The sequence below is a fragment of the Calidris pugnax genome, unplaced genomic scaffold (assembly GCF_001431845.1).
Source record: "Calidris pugnax isolate Ruff unplaced genomic scaffold, ASM143184v1 scaffold13, whole genome shotgun sequence".
In the NCBI taxonomy this organism is placed as follows: domain Eukaryota; kingdom Metazoa; phylum Chordata; class Aves; order Charadriiformes; family Scolopacidae; genus Calidris; species Calidris pugnax.
The window spans coordinates 432,490-448,875 of NW_015090810.1; positions in this window are offsets into that span (position 1 = coordinate 432,490).

The window sequence follows — 16,386 nt, forward strand, 5'->3', positions numbered from 1 at the left end:
TTAGGAACTTTGCTTTTGGGAGATTTTCACATAGCTCTAAATAAGGAACTGGCTCTTGGGGTGTGTAGTCATAGAGTGACCAGACTGTGAATAGACATTTCATAGAATACAATAATAGAATAGCTTGTGTTGGAAGGGACCGTTAAAGGTCATCTAGTCCAAAGCCCCTGAGCAGGGACATCTTCAGCTAGATCAGGTTGCTCACAGCCCCATCCAATCTGACCTTGAGTGTTGACAGGAATGGAGCATCCACCACCTCTCCGGGCAGCCTCTTCCAGTGTTTCACCACCCACATTGTAAAAATATTCTTCCTTGTATCTAGTCTGAATCCCCCCTCTTTTAGTTTAAAGTCCCTCATCCTATCGCTACACACCCTGACAAACAGTCCCTCCCCATCTCTCCTGTAGCCCCCTTTAAGTACTGAAAGGCCGCAATAAGTTCTCCTGTGAGCCTTCTCTTCTCCAGGCTGAACACCCCCAACTCTCTCAGCCTGTCCTCACAGGAGAGGTGTTCCAGCCCTCTGATCATCTTCATGGCCCTCCTCTGGACCCACGCCAACTGGTCCATGTCTCTCCTGTGCTGAGGGCTCCAAAGCTGGACACAGTACTCCAGGTGAGGTCTCACGAGAGCAGAGCAGAGGGACCAGAATCACCTCCCTTAACCTGCTGGCCACACTTCTTTTGGTGCAGCTCAGGATACAGTTGGCTTTCTGGGCTGTGAGCACACATTGCCAGCTCATGTCCAGCTTTTCATCCACTAGTATCCCCAAGTCCTTCTCAGGGCTGCCCTCAATACCTTCATCCCTGAGCCTGTATTGATTCCGGGGGTTACCAAGGTGCAGGACCTTACACTTGGCCTTATTGAACCTCATGAGGATCACACGGCCCCACTTCTCCAGCTTGTCCAGGTCCCTCTGGATGGCATCCTGTCCCTCAGACGTGTCACCTGCACCACTCAGTCTGATGTCATCTGCAAACTTGCTGAGGGTGCACTTGATCCCACTGTCTATATCATCAATGAAGATATTAAACAGTACTGGTCCCAGTACAGACCCCTGAGAGACACCATTTGTCATCAATTTTCATCTGGACATTAAGTTGTTGACCACTATCCTCTGGATGCAACCATCCAACCAATTCCTTACCCACTAAACAGTCCACACATCAAATCCATTTGTCACCAATTTAGAGAGAATGATGTTCTGGGAGACCATGTCAAAGGCCTTACAGAAGTCTAGTTAGACGACAACTATAGCCCTTTCCTTATCTGATGTGGTCACTCCATCATAGAAGGCCATTAGGTTGGTCAGGCAGGACTTGCCCTGGGTGAAACCAAGGCATCTGAGCGTTAGAGGGTTCCAGGTATTTAGCAGTTGCTGTGGATCATACTAGTATAGATATTGTGAAGGGGCTCAAGATCTTGCTGTTAGGTAATTGAGCTCACCCCAGAAACGGGTTGTGTGTGTTACAAGTGAGATTGGGGTGGGGGGCGGGTTAGAAATAAGAGAAGGGATCAATCAAATACATGCATGAAGGCTTTCTCTGAGCTGGTTGTTCATGAAGATACAGGTGGAGAGGAGGGAACTGACGCTTTTCTTGCAAAGTCACAGGAAGTTCTGTCTTATTACTGTGGTGGGAGAGCACTCCTGTAGATAGGAAAGAGCTTTCACTTCTGCCAAGCCAAACTGATATTCTCTAATAGCAGTGTTTGCACCACAATCCCCACCTTTGTAGAACTACTATGGGTGAAAACACAGCTACAGTTATGGAAATACTTACTTCCCTTTCTGCTTAATGCTCTGTTTGCTCTTCACTTGTAGGTCTACTTTAGAGAATGCCATATGGCTTACTACTCCAAATGTCCAGCCACTACAGGTAATGATAAGAGCAGTGACCTCTGGCATAAAAACAAGTGTCTATTAAAGAGGAAAAACTTCAGTAGGAATAATTGCCCACTTGGAACAACTTACTGCTGGATGAAAGACACTGTAATAAGTCTCCTCTCAGCAGGTTTGGCATTGGTTTTGGAACATAAGGAACAGCTGGCACCTCAGTATAAAACCAGCCATGTCAGCATCTGTTGTCCACAGCAAATGCTCCACTGCATTTTTTAAAGAAGAAAAATCAGAAAAGGGAGTCATATGTCCTGGGAAAAACCTCAACAATGTTGGGTTTTATTTTCAGGCCTCTGGCTTGGGAATTGTTATGAGTTTCTAAGTGGATGCAACTACTCCCTCGCATTGCTATGAGAGTGCCACCAGAATTGCTGATGGGCTCAGCTTTGGCCAGTGGCAGGTCTATCTTGGAGCTGGTTGGCACTGGCTCTGTCCAAGATGGGGGCAGCTCCTGCTGTCTTCTCACAGAAGCCACCCCTGCAGCCTCCCACAGCTACCAAAACCTTGCCATGTAAACACAATTCCTCTGCCATTTGGCTATAAGAAGAGGGCAGTCAGCAAATGGTTTCTTGAGCCTGAGACATCCCTGATCTTGGAGCTGTTCTCTAAGAAGTCCCTGAGCAAGCCAAGACCTGTTCCCATTGCAATTTTTCTCTGCAGTGGTGTTCTGTGGTTTTCATCCATCTCTTTGTAAACAGCTACAGGGTTTTTTTATATGTTTTAAAAATTCCTTTGCTGATGAGTTTGCAAAGATACATACTGATTGAACTATCAGCTGCGTTGTAGCAAGAACAGCTTTCCAGCCTATTTTGAGGCAAATATGGGATGGCTGGCTCCTACTGTCACAATACCTCAGATTTGCCTTAATTAAATCTGCCCTTCAATAGTGAAAGAAAAAAAGATATGGCTACTGTGACACTGCAACAGGTTTGAAGAAGTTGAAGGGAAGCCAAGTGTTACTTGCTGCACCCCATGGGGGAAATGCTTTCTCTGCCTCTGAGAGGACACCTGTTTGCCCAAGCCCGCAGCAGCCATCGGGTGGTGGGAGCCGGGGGGGATTCACCACGGACAAGCCATGCCAGGCCTGACCTAAGAGCTCGCTTGGCTGGCCCAGCGGGACAGGGGTAGACCAGTGAGTATCTTTTACTCTGTCTTTAGCAGTCTCCCACGGTATAATACTAGCGCAGGGGTGAGGCATGGGCAGGAGAAGGACACTACAAAGTGGGAGGACTACTGCCTTGTGATCAGCAGAATAAAGCTCACCCATGGGGCAGTTTCTGTTGGTGACGTGCCTTGGGACAGCGGTGGGCCAGTCACCCATGCTGGCGACTGTCTGAAGGAGGGGCCTGGGTGGTGGTGGGACAGAGGCCACCTGGTTGTCCATGACTCCAATTTGGATAAGGCAGGAAGGCTGACATTCAAGGACCACAGAAGCACTGAGTTTGGGAGAGATCCTGAGAGATCTCTGGTCCAAGCTCCTGCTTAGGAGCAGCCCCAGTTGGATCAGGTTGCTCAGGGCCTTGCTCTACCATGTCTGGATACCCTCAAGGACAGACTCTGCAGCCTCCCTGGGTAACTGTTCCGTGTCTGAGCACCCTTGTGGTGACAATATTTTCCTTTTATCTAACTGCAATTTCTCCATCTGCCAAAGCGGGCCTGGTGCTGCTTGTCCTTCCTCCACAGAGCACCTCTGAGAAGAGTCAGGATTCATCTTTTCTACCCCCTTCCAGTAAGCAGCTGATAGCCACCTCTTCTTGATGCTGACCAAAGAATCTTTCACTCATAGACTCATAGAATGACTTGGGTTGGAAGGGACCTTTAAAGGTCATCTATGGTACAACCCCTTCTGCCCTAGGCAGGGAAATCTTTCACTGCATCAGGTTGCAAAGCCCCAGCCAACCTGGCCTTTAACACTTCCAGGGATGCAGTATCCACAACTTCTCTGGACAACCTGTTCCACTGTCTCATCACCCTCCTGACCAGAGGCAGCTCCCTCTGCCTGCCCTCCTGTGCTGTGTGCCCCAACCTGCACCATCCCAAAGGCCCTGTGCTGGGCCCACATCACACACAACAGTGTCCTTTCTGGAGACTGGGGAGACCAGGAGGAGACACAGGGGTCCAAATGCAGTTGCCAGAGTATCAAATAAGAGACGAAACCATTTTTACTGTTTTTTTTTTTCTTCGTGTTTTATTGTGTTTAAAATTGCTATTGCCTATCTTGCAAAGAACTCCTAATGAAGCATCTAGAAGGGACCTGAATGCTGAAGCCCAGCACTTTTTCCTGACAGAACTGGAGTCTTCTGCTTCTCCAAAGGAACAGCTGTCTCTCTAACTTCTTTGCTTCATCTGTTGCTATTCTTCATACACCACCACAGAGGGTCTGGCTTCATCTTCAGCCACCCACTGGGCAGTCTTCTCATCCTCAGACTGAAGAAACCCCACCTCCAGGCTCCAGGGATCTTGGTGGCCTTCTGAGGGATTACTCCTGTCATTTAGTGCAGCGGCCCTATGGAAGCCAGGTAGTCTCATCCCCTTTTCTTGGGGCTTGGAGCAGAGAGATGGCACCCCTTCAGGAGTGGTGGAGTCGGGGATGGGAGAGAAGGACTCGCACCACCCAGAGCAATCAACAAAATAATTGCTCATTGCCAGGAGAGACCATAGGATGGCCAGGCGTGGAGGCTGGGCCTCCCAGCTAATGCCAGAGGTGGAGGCTGGGCCGACGGTAAGGCACTGGCTGGGCACTTCTGTGACACCACTACCATGGCGTCATGGAGGGAAGCCCTGGCACCATGTGCTAGGTGAGCCATGCTGGAGATGGATCTACCTCCATTGCCTCTTCTTGACCTTCAGGTGGATCCACCATCAGCCACATGAGCAATGACCATCACTACCATGTGGTTGACGGTGCCCCATTCTCTGATGACACCTCCTCTTTCTCCATGGTTCGCACTTCTGTGACACCACTACCATGGCGTCATGGAGGGAAGCCCTGGCACCATGTGCTAGGTGAGCCGTGCTGGAGATGGATCTACTTCCGTTGCCTCTTCCTGACCTTCAGGTGGATCCACCATCAGCCACATGAGCAATGACCATCACTACCATGTGGTTGACGGTGCCCCATTCTCTGATGACACCTCCTCTTTCTCCATGGTTCCTGCAACCACATCTCTGTTCTCCCAACACAAAGGTGGAAAGCTGCCTGGGATCTATCTCTTGCTTCCATGCATCCTTGGCATTCGAGGGCGTTGTAGCCCACTGAATCATGGACCAGCTGGTGGGGTCACTGTATTTACAGGGCCCAGAACAGAAGGCAGTGAGGTGGCTCATGACATCAGGAGGTCACTGTGGTGGTGGATGTATATGCACAAATATGGCTGCTCTGGGAGCTGGGGTTCTGTGGCCTGAGAGAGGCCCTACTGGGAAGAAAGAGGAGAGTCAGAGGGCTGAGGGTTTCTTTCCTGGGGATTGCTCCCTTGTGCCCTTCTGCTGCCCTTAGGCAAATGGACTGCCCTCCACCACCCCTCATGAGCCCTGGGCTCCAGCTCCCTCATCCTGTGCCAGAAGTCTCTTGGATAAGATGGTGTCAACAGTGTTCCAGGAGGGTTGGAGGTCCTTAGTGATCCACCATCCACCAAGTGCCCTGCAAGTGGTGCAGCCTCCCTGTGCCCAACAGTGGCTGCGAGGGGGCAAAGCATCCACTCATCCCACCAGAGGCCAAGAGAGGCCTGGCTGGCCTGAACGAGGTCTCCCTCCATAAAGGAATTGCCCGGTCCTGCCCCTGGAGCACGGAGGGGTGCCATCTCTTCAGCACAGAGCCCCAAGGGAGAGGGGAGGAGAGGGCCTGGTGTCCTTTGGGCTGCAGTACTGGCACGGTGCAAGGAGTCTGTCGGAGGCCACCAAGAGAGGTCCTTGGGGCCTGGAGGTGGCTGGGTTTCTCTTAAGTCTGAGGTTCACCCTTGCTCTATTCTCTAGTTTTAAGCACAACCCTTCTCATTGCTTTTTTTTTTTTTTTTTTTTTGTGGTTTTGTTTTCCCCTTCTGGTAAGAAAGGGGAGAGATGTCCTGGGAAAGACCTTAATAGTCTGTGCATTCTTAACACCTTGGCTTGGGAGTCATCATGAATTTCTAAGTCAATGCAACTACTCCCTCCCATTTCTGCGGGAGTACAGACTATGGCTCATGACTGCTGTCCACAAGATTCCCTCTGAAACAGGCCAGTGTTGACGTTTTCAGGAATGGCACAGCGCGTGCTTGTCTTGCATCACCTTTTGCAGTGGGCAGTTAACAAAAATCTGAGAGAACACTGTGATGTGTTGATTGTAACGGACACGGACGTCCTTATCTTTTTTCTGAGCTCAGATCATATAGCCTACGTGCTGAAATACGTATACCAGCAGCTCCACACTCTCTTCATTTCCATACACCCATCCGGTTACACTGAACTGGTTCAAAAGCATCCCTGAAAAACAAAGGAGAAGAAGTCTGCTAGGGTTCCTCTTCTGCAGCTTCTACAAGGTACAAAAGCTTCATATAATTGCTAGGCAGAGAGACACCCTGAGAACAGCTATTGGGCCATGTTTTAAAAGGCTGGGTGATGCAACAATTTGTTCTTGTGGTCATCAGTACAAGGTGATTAAGGCATTTCACTTGTTTTGACAAAGCAAGGTTATTGATTTAAAAAATAAAAATTTAATATTTGTTTATCTCCAAGACACAGGAATTGCAAAATGAGGCTTCTTGTATTTATTCCTTATATTAGGCAGACAAATTGTTTTCAAGGTACTCCTCTGTGGAAATCCTAGTTCAGTCAGGTTTCATAGGAAAACTTATTTTGGCAGAATCTTGGTTTACTTTGCAGTTTAAGTTCCAGATGACTTTTAGAATGTCGAGCTGCCATCCTAACTGCCAGTACTACTATTGCCTCTTATTTGTTTTTACTGATAGCATAAATATTGATAGAATTTTACATCTACATTGTGTTTTCCATTCATGAATCTCAAAGTCTTTAAAAGTGGTTAAAAATTCTCTCTCTCTGACAGGTAAAGGATTTTAAGCCCAGATTCTTTTACCATTGATTGCTGAAAGGCTAACTGAAAGGCTTCTTTGCAGAGTGTATTCCCACATATTTCTTGAGTACATGCATGGGGTTGATTAGCATCCATATTCATGATAGTGAAATCATTTCACACCTAGCTACCTAGTCAGACAGAGAAGTCCAGTTAACCATGTATAACTACAGGATTCTGACCACCTTTTCAACAGAAAATTACTTACCCATTTTGAGTAACACTGGATTTGAAACCAAGAAGGACAACCAAGATTTCTCTGTGATAGAAAATGAAGAGAGAATTCTGAAGCCACTAGGTGTCACTGCTTGACTGCCTTTTGGTGTAATAAATATCCAAAGGTCTGCAAATACTAAAAATAATCTGCAGCAGCTCTGAGTAGTGCCTCACTAGGAAAATATTTAATTGCTTGTTCAACAAACAGCATTTTTTATTAGCATCACAAGTTCCAAAAAACTTTCTAGTTTGCTTGCAAAATGGTATCTTTGAAATATCTACTTTATTTAGACAGGCTTATTTTTCTGGCAGCTTTTAAAATACAGTATGTTATTATGTAGTAAGTGATCAGGAGAGTTTGTGAATACAGTGACACTGAGGCAGAAGGGGAAAAAAAAGGATGTTTATATTAACTGAAATAATTTCTACTTCCTTGTTGTTTTTAACCGTCTTCACATTATCAGTTTACCATGGCACAAGAGTTTTGAAAAAAGGACAGAAGTTCTGAATAAAGCCAATTGAAAATTTAAAAAGGTTAAAGATGTGGTATTTCCCATTTCCATTTATATTCTCTCATTTTTAAAGTGGTGTATACATAATTCTAAGACTTGCCAGAGAATGGGGGCTGATCCTGCAACCTGAAAGCAAAATCTCATTATTTAAGGTTTGGAGCTAGCAGTATTGTAACTGGCAGATCCATCTCCTTCCATGTTGGTCTGCATCAGTGGCACACAAGCCCACTGAGTTACTGGGGTACTGTAGTGCAGCACCGTTGCTGAAGCATTTTCAAAACTGGGGAACGAGTCTTCTGCCCTTTTTTTGTCCTGTTCTATGTTGCAAAGTGTCTTGATTCACAGATAAAGACAGGTTGCTAACTCTTCTACTCCATATTCTAACTGTAGGAAGTAATCTTGCCAATCACTCCAGAAAAGGCAACCGTGTTTTTTCTGGGGCCCCTTTCATTTCAGTTTCCTCTTGTACACATCACTTATTCCAGTCTTCAGCATGGCTGCTTTGCTGAAACAGCTGCAGCCTCCAGCTAACACACAAACCCCCACGATCCTCCATAGCTCTGAGTGCTTAAATCACATGAAGCTAAGGGCATATTTCTATCCTGCTAACACATGGCACAGGCCTCCTTTTCTGAAGGCCTCTCTACCAGCTCATTCACAGATTCTCAAAAAGAAGAGGCACAAATTTCTACTTGGATAATAAGCAACTGACAGAGAGCAGCTGTTGTGCCCCAATTCTAGACATTTCTTAGATTCTGCCCCTAACGGGTAAAAACGTGGATATTTGCTGACCAGAAAGGGATCAGAAGGAAAATCAGTGTAGAATATAACTAGACTCAAATATTAATTGGAATATAAATTGTTTTTATAACTTGAACTTGAAACCCACATATAACCAAGCTTTACTGTGCAGAACCTAACCTATATTTTCTCCAAGGAGCATCTGGATCTGGGAATCTGATTAAAATAGAGTTCGGATGAATTTGGGCTGGTATTGCTGTGGATGGGTACCTTGTAGTTTCAGTACAGAAGAGAGAAACTATTTCAACATGAAGAAACAAAGGCTGGTAAGATGTAGTAGTTTTATGGGCTACAAATATGGATTAAGCCTCTGAACTCTAGCACATAAACTAGGGGGGAGAAAAAGGGCTGAGGTTAGCAGGAAGCATATGATCAATTGATTTTTTTAGACAATCACAGAATCTGCGAAGATTCTAGAAATACCTCTTAAAAAAAAGAAAACAGCAAAAGGAAAAGGAAAATGCCAAGCTTTCCATAGTAAAATATGAAATGAGAATCCCCAAGAAAGGAAAATCCCCACGGTAGCTATAGATTGAGACTGTGTATGCAGCAGGAAAATATCTGAATGCATCGAGGACTGAAAAATCCTACTCCTTCACATTTGGCTCCCCTCTACTAATCCTTGAAAATACAATAAATATTGCTGAAGATGTATCACAAATGAATTAGAAGAACATCTGTTAAGAAAGACAGATCCAGTAGCATAAAGGTGTAGGTATAGCACATGCATACTTGAAATTACTCTTTCAAGTGTTAGAGCACCAAAAAATACAGCAAACACAAATAAAGACAGAAGGATACATTCTTTGAATAGGTAATGGGTGACTGCTTCACTGTGTTGTGCTTCTAAAAATCTATGCTTTTCAAAATATTTTCAGTATACGCTTTTAAAGGAGATTTCATTCAAAGGATGTATCAAAAAGAGGGAAACCAACATTTTATTTTCACCTAAAACTTAAAAGTTTCAGCATTTTTTCCTTGCAAATGCAAAGAATGCAAATCCAGAACATGAAGAACCCTTGAAAAACATTTACTAAGAGAACAGTCCACCTTAAATGCTTCCTTTCAGTTTAGGCTTTTTGACACTAACCTATATTTAAGAACAGTATTCTAAAGAACAGATACCACGAAGAGCCAGAGGTCACTGTGGAAGCAGAACATAAGTTATAGTAAAAATGTTAAATCTTGGTGATGAAAAGTGAAAGAATTCGCTACAATCTTTGTAATAATCAATTTAAGATTAATGATTATGATCTGGATGTTTATCTATCTCCACTACATATGGTCTTGCTTCTTGATATTGTTTAATTCGTAAAACAGAAGAACCCTTTGAGTTACCACTATTATGTTCCTATTTGGGCTTTGACTATTTCACTCCTTAAATTTTCCCACATTCGTCTGATACTCGACCACTTGAATTTGTTAGTATTTAATAACTTATAAAGCATTTTTATGGTTTTTTTTGTTCTTTTGTTTTTCCTCAAAATTCCTTCTCGAACTTCTTGAACTGTGGACTCTGAAACCAGATACAAGATTTCTGCCATGGTCACAGTGAAATCTCTTAGAGATAGAGTAACCTTTCCTCACCTTTTCTGTGCTCCTATGATCTTTCAAGGAATATATTCACTTCTTTTCCCTATTAGCACACTCATCCTCTGAAAATACTTAAAGGTTTGTGTGTATCAGATTTGAAGAGTTCTCAGGCATTTCAATATTGACAAAATTACTTTTCTCAAAGTGAAAATACCCCTAAAATCCTTGACTAGCTTTTACAGTAATTAAAAAAAGTAAGTGGTCACTGATTAAATATAAATAAATGTATATGTTTACAAAATTTATGGAATTGCCTGAGATACACAAACAATATAGCACACGTTCTTAATGAAAAAATTCATTTCAGAACTGCAAATTCACAAAGCAAGAGCCATTCAAAGATAGAACCATCTGAATTTGTTTTTTTCTTTCCAACTGATGAATAAAGAAAGATAAGGAAGGATTCTTGATTGTTTTTCAGAGAAATTCAGGGATGAGTTAAAGACTGGCCCATTCAAAAGAGGAGCAAAGTGCACACATAAATACTGAGTAACTACAGGCATTGGAGCAAAATGATGGAAGAATTGAAGACTGGAAGATACGCTACACAAGCTACTGCCCTCTAAATTTAGAGTACTGAGGAAATTCAGGCCACAAAAGCAGACTGTTCTCCAGTCCCTCCTTCCTGACTCTCCAATGAAAGAATTATCAGCATCTGTGAGAATGTAACAAAGTGGGAATTATTGCAAGCACCAGCTATTTTACCAACTAAGTTTTGAAAAATAATGTATTTTGTAAAGCTTATTTAGAGTTAGTACCCTTCTTTCTTTAAAAAATTCTTTTGTTTACTGCATTCTTTGAAACCTAGTAGAAAGATATGTTTTCTTCTGCTAAGACTCTTGGTTGTCTATCTAATTCTCCCTACTTGAAACAGGGTAAACAAATGAGAGGTCTTCCCATTAGTTGGGGGTTGTATTAGCACAGCTGTCGTGATGGCTGAAACCAGGAGGAGCTGCCATCGAAACATGGGATTTGGTATTTTGTCTCAGCACCCCTCCATTTGTATTACTGAGTTGGAGACTCTTTCAAGAAGGCATGTTCTTGCTGTATTATTTAATTCAGAAGGATGAGCCAGAGAAATCACATTTGGTACAACCATATATATAAAACATTGGTACTGCAGTATACGTCCCTTTCTGTAACCTGTCCTTTCAGCCAGGGTTTGCTCTTAAAAGCATCTAAAACAGTACCATGCAATAATAATTTCCTCACCTCACGCACTTTTTTACTCTATAAAAATGTTTTCATTCTACATATAAAATTACAAGTGTTGCTTCTTCCTCCCTCCCCATTCACAGCTAGCCCTGCATATTCTATCTGGCTCCTAAAAATAAGAGAGTGGTATTTTACATTTCCATACACTGCTGCAATTTCAAGGGTTGCTTTATATCAAATAAAGCTTCACTTACACCTTCCCAATGCATTGTCTCTGGAATTTATGCTAAGTGATGCTTACAGAGTTGTTGCAGTTCTTTCATAGTTTTGCACAAAATTAACAGATTTTTAGGACCTCATTTGGTCCAGCAATTTGAAAAGCGGTAGCTCTGATGTGGTACAACAGCTGGTATGAATCTAGATATAGTTGGATAAAGACGATGATTCTCAGCTCCTAGACCATACTTCTTAAATTTTTTTTTAATAACAGCCTACAAGTATGCAGAGGCCATTCTGTTTCAGACAACATACATGTACATACATGTAGCCTACATCACCCATTTCTAAGCCTTCTTCTGTAATAACCTCATCTTTGGCCATGGACAAGTGAGGTAGCCATGGCTACATAATGTGTCCACAGGAGTCAGTGTTAACTATCTCTCTGTGCTTCATCACCACTGTTTTGTGCCCTTGGTTACACAAAGGCTTTGTCACACGGGTTCACATCTTGTCCCACCCCGTTCATGGAAGCTGAGGTGCTGGTAAAGTACAGCTTGCTCGAAAGTTAATTTTGAAGTCAGCACATGACCCAATATTTGAATGTGGGGAAGAAACAGGCTTTAAAAGTGCATGCTCAGCTAATTGCAGTGGAGGTAAGTAAAAGCAATTGAATTGTTTGGGGGAGAAAGATTTATGAGTGAAATTTTAGCTGCAGCCTTAATTGGATAAGGGAAATAATTATGGGACAGCAGTGCCAACAGAGCAAGTATGATTGCTTACAAAGTAGCAAACATGAACAATATGTGCCTTCCTCCTTATAACATGAAAAGCGCCATCCTTGTCTGAATTTAAAACTGGTCAGCCTGTCAGCTCAGACTCCTAAATCTTTATTAGCCCATTTTCCCTTCTAAGTTGCATTTCTGTAAGGCATTTAAATACATGCCTACTTTTAAGCACAGAAGGGCTGCTGTTGAAGGCAATCTGAATTCCAAATTAGCCATATATATTTTAGTACTCTGCCAAACAGGAGCTTTGAATAACAGTATCAAAGAGTTGGGTATTTTATGCCCTTTACATTGATTAACCTGAGATGAGTGTATGTCTGAAAGCTACTGCAGTGGCTGGTCCATTTGTCATACCAACTATTGACCATCCCGTGTTCTTTAGGGATGGCAGCTCAGAATAATATGACATCAGGAAGAGTGATTTATTGTATCATTTTTCTGATTTGTGGAAGGTACAGTCTCTTACATTCAGGCCCAGGATTTGATAAAAGCTCTACTGTAGTGGTTCCTAGTATTTATGGTGCAATATATCCAGAAGGGTTACAGTTGCCATCATGTTGCCTAATGCATTTTTCCTTTTGACTTTGAAATATATTATCCAGCTTGATATAGATGGAAAGGCCTGACTTGGTGGAGGCTACTGTATAGTGCCATAGCTAATGGCATGTTGATAATTATTTATAAAAATCAATAAGGGAAATGCAGTGCTCAGGAAAGGAGAAAGCTTGGAATCCCTGCAGATGGAAGTCCTTTAGCCTCTTCCTGAGGACAGAGGTGGGGGTCGGTCTCTTTTCTCAAGTCACAGGCGACAGGACAAGAGGAAATGGCCTCAAGTTGCACCAGGGTAGGTTCAGGCTGGATATTAGGAAAAATTTTTTCACTGAAAGGGTTATCAGACATTGGAATGGGCTGCCCAGGGAGGTGGTTGAGGCACCATCCCTGGAGGTGTTCAAAAGACGGGTTGATGTAGTGCTGGGAGGTATGGTTTAGTGATGATGCTCCTTGTTTGTTGTGTGGGTGTCTATTTTTGTCAGTTAGGTTGATGGTTGGACAAGATGATCTTTAAGGTCCCTTCCAACCTAGAAGATTCTGTGATTCTGCAGCAATGGGATAAGGCCAAGTGAACTTCCTCCCACCGCCTCTCTACCACCTGCCTCCCACACGTAGCCGGGGCGCCTTTGCAAGCAGAAGGTTAGTTCTGTTTTTTCCACCTTTAATCCTTGACCTTTTGTTGAGACTGCAACCAATTAAAGTCAATTGGGATTTTTGTGGGGGTTTTTTTGGTGAAAGCTGTCTACAAAGCTGGAGACCGAAAGCAGCAACTCTTCACATATAATAGAGGACACTACAAAGAGCTTGTAATTTCAAAGACTGATAGTCAACACATTTTTTAACTCCCTGGATACCAAGCAGCTTAAAGAAAACATTCACTTTCTCACATTCTATTTCAGCCCAAGCTAGCAGACAGTCTTTTGATCACCTGAAGCAGCCTTACAGACGCAGCATTGTCCCTGTGGGAGACAAGAGGAGCTCACAGACCCTATGGAGAAGTCTGTAAGTGCTTTGCAAAAACCCCATCTGAATAGCACCACCTTAATACACCAGCGTGCGCCTCTGGTCCAGCCTGTCCTTACTGTCCCACTTACATTTCCACACCAAATGTACATTTTCAGTGGTGGTCGCTTTTAAATTTGCTGATGTAGAGACTCCACGGGACCAAGGGATATGAAATGCAGTTAAACCTGCTTGGTTTTGTCATGCAGGAAAGAAACACATTTGGGCAACTCAGTAGCTTCTGCGTCCTGGAGGTCACCAGCAGATTCAGAGAGGCACCACTGAATGTACAACAAGGTAGAGCCACTGTGCTCCTGACAAAAATCCTGTGCTTTCTGGGAGTAGCTTTGGTGAGCTGCACAGCAGTCATGCCTGCTGGTATGAGGGATTCAGACTCGACCTTCACAGAAAATCATTTTCTGGGTGTCAGATGGGCTCTATTTACTGCATACAAGCTTTTGGACAGGAATTTAACTTTTGACCTTCATGAAGAAGGTGGAAAAGGAAGGTGGATATAATTAATGTAGCAAAAAGAGAGTACGCGGCCAGCAAGAGCAATCGATAGCATACTTTTTTTTATGTTCTGTTACAAATATGAGCTATGTACCTTTTCCCCAAGAGGCACCAAACATGTTAAAAGCAGTATTGGATAAATACTGAATGCATTTCTGCACACTGAAAAGGGAAGCAACCCATTTCCCTCAAAATAACTTTTAATTACTTTTATCTACCATACGTACACATTTGCAAAGATCAACTTTCCATTCTTTAAAGTGTGTAATACAGTTAACTAATATTTAGTTTATTTCATTAATCTAGATTTTTTCCTTAGGCTTTGTTCAAGGATTTTTTCCTCCTTTTAAGCATAATAGTCCCAAATCCCAAATTAATTTAGTCTACTCATCCCAATAAAGATATAAGGATCAGTCCTTATGTTTTATTTTAACGAGCATTCAGATGATACTCCCTCTGTCTACTGCAGAAACCATAACCTCTCCAGAGTTTGCTTCTGAGAAGTGGTGGTTTGAATTTGAATCATATATACTACCTGCTGTGCTTAGTGCATCTCCAAAGTTAATGACTGCTATTTTTGCCCAATTGCTTTCTGCTTGTGTACTGTGCGGAAAGAGTTGCAAAGTGATTTTAAATACTTAAAGAAGCAGGAAGGCGGCATATTATTTAACAAAATTATTATACCTACTGGAATATCTGCATTTTCATTACATCTAAAGGCTTCCAAATATTGTTGCATCTTGTTCTTAAATAAAACAAGCTATTAACAGGTATACTTTTTGCCTGCAAGCAAAAATTAGTAGGTTTTCAGCAACCCCTTCCCAAAGTAAGGTTAAAGTCAATGTATAGAGAGCTCTGAGCAGCAGGGAGGAAAGTAGGGAAAAGGTAAGCTACAATGAGGAGAAAACATTAAAAAACAATGTATGAGACAAAAGGAAATGACAGAGAATAGGAAACGATGTATAAATTGGGGAGTGGTTGTGTAATGAAAGGGTTAGTTTGCACTGGAGAGAAGACTGAGATCAGAAAGCAAAAGAAAACAGTAAGATCAAAGTGAAAGATGCTGTGTGAACAGGAGGGTGTGAAAATAGTAGGCAGTGAAATAGGGAAGGTAGATGATAGAAAAAGGAAACTTCAGCAGACAGCTAATAATGGAGAATGAAAAGCAAAGTTACAAGTAAAATAACAAACCCCGAGAAAGAAATTGCCAAGCAGGAGAGTCTAGATCTGAAGGGAAAACAGTCTATTCATCCCTAGGAAAAAGGACAACTTTTGCCACACTCTAATGGTAATAGCAATGATAAAAGCTGCTAATAGGGAAGATGATGCAGGGATCACTTTTTGGTTTTGTTTCAAATATGGTATATGCTTGCTATGAACTCATGAAATGCAATTTCTTCCAGGTGATGACATCTGCATTACTCTCTCTTCCATATTTCTAACTTTTTGTACTTTAGGTTAATATTACCCTCTTCTCAAGAAGCTTTAGGTGTTGGTGTTTTAATTTAATAGTTCTCCTTAGATTAAGCAACTTTGATTGTCTTCCACAGCATTCCGTTCTTGATCTAGCCCAGACCAACACCCATTCTAATGAAAAGCTTCAGTGATGGACTTAATTTCATAGAAACAGAAGAATCAGACAATCTAGACTGCTAAACCAAAGATGCTACCACTTTCCCTTACACTGAATGGGAGTCACCTTCACTTATTTTAATTTCTAGAGAAAGATCTTCTCTGCACCCAGGAAGTCAAATGTTCATCTACTCTTGATACTTTTCATCAGCAAGAATCTCACTGTGGATTCATGGCTTTGTAACTGACCTTAAGGAGAAGGAGATACTCCTTTGCTCCTTCTCTATTCTGCAGATCTGTTCAGCAGGACCATTTATTTACCTAAGTCCTTAAAGAGATTATATGCCACTGATATACCTGTTCTCATCATGCTGAGGAACAAAATTTACTTTTCAGACTGCACTAAGAGGACATCAGTCTGCAATACTGAGACCACTTTAAAGTTGGCCAATGAAGCAAACATTTTGGTAACGGCAGCTAGGATTTCCACTCACTGTTCCCTGCATA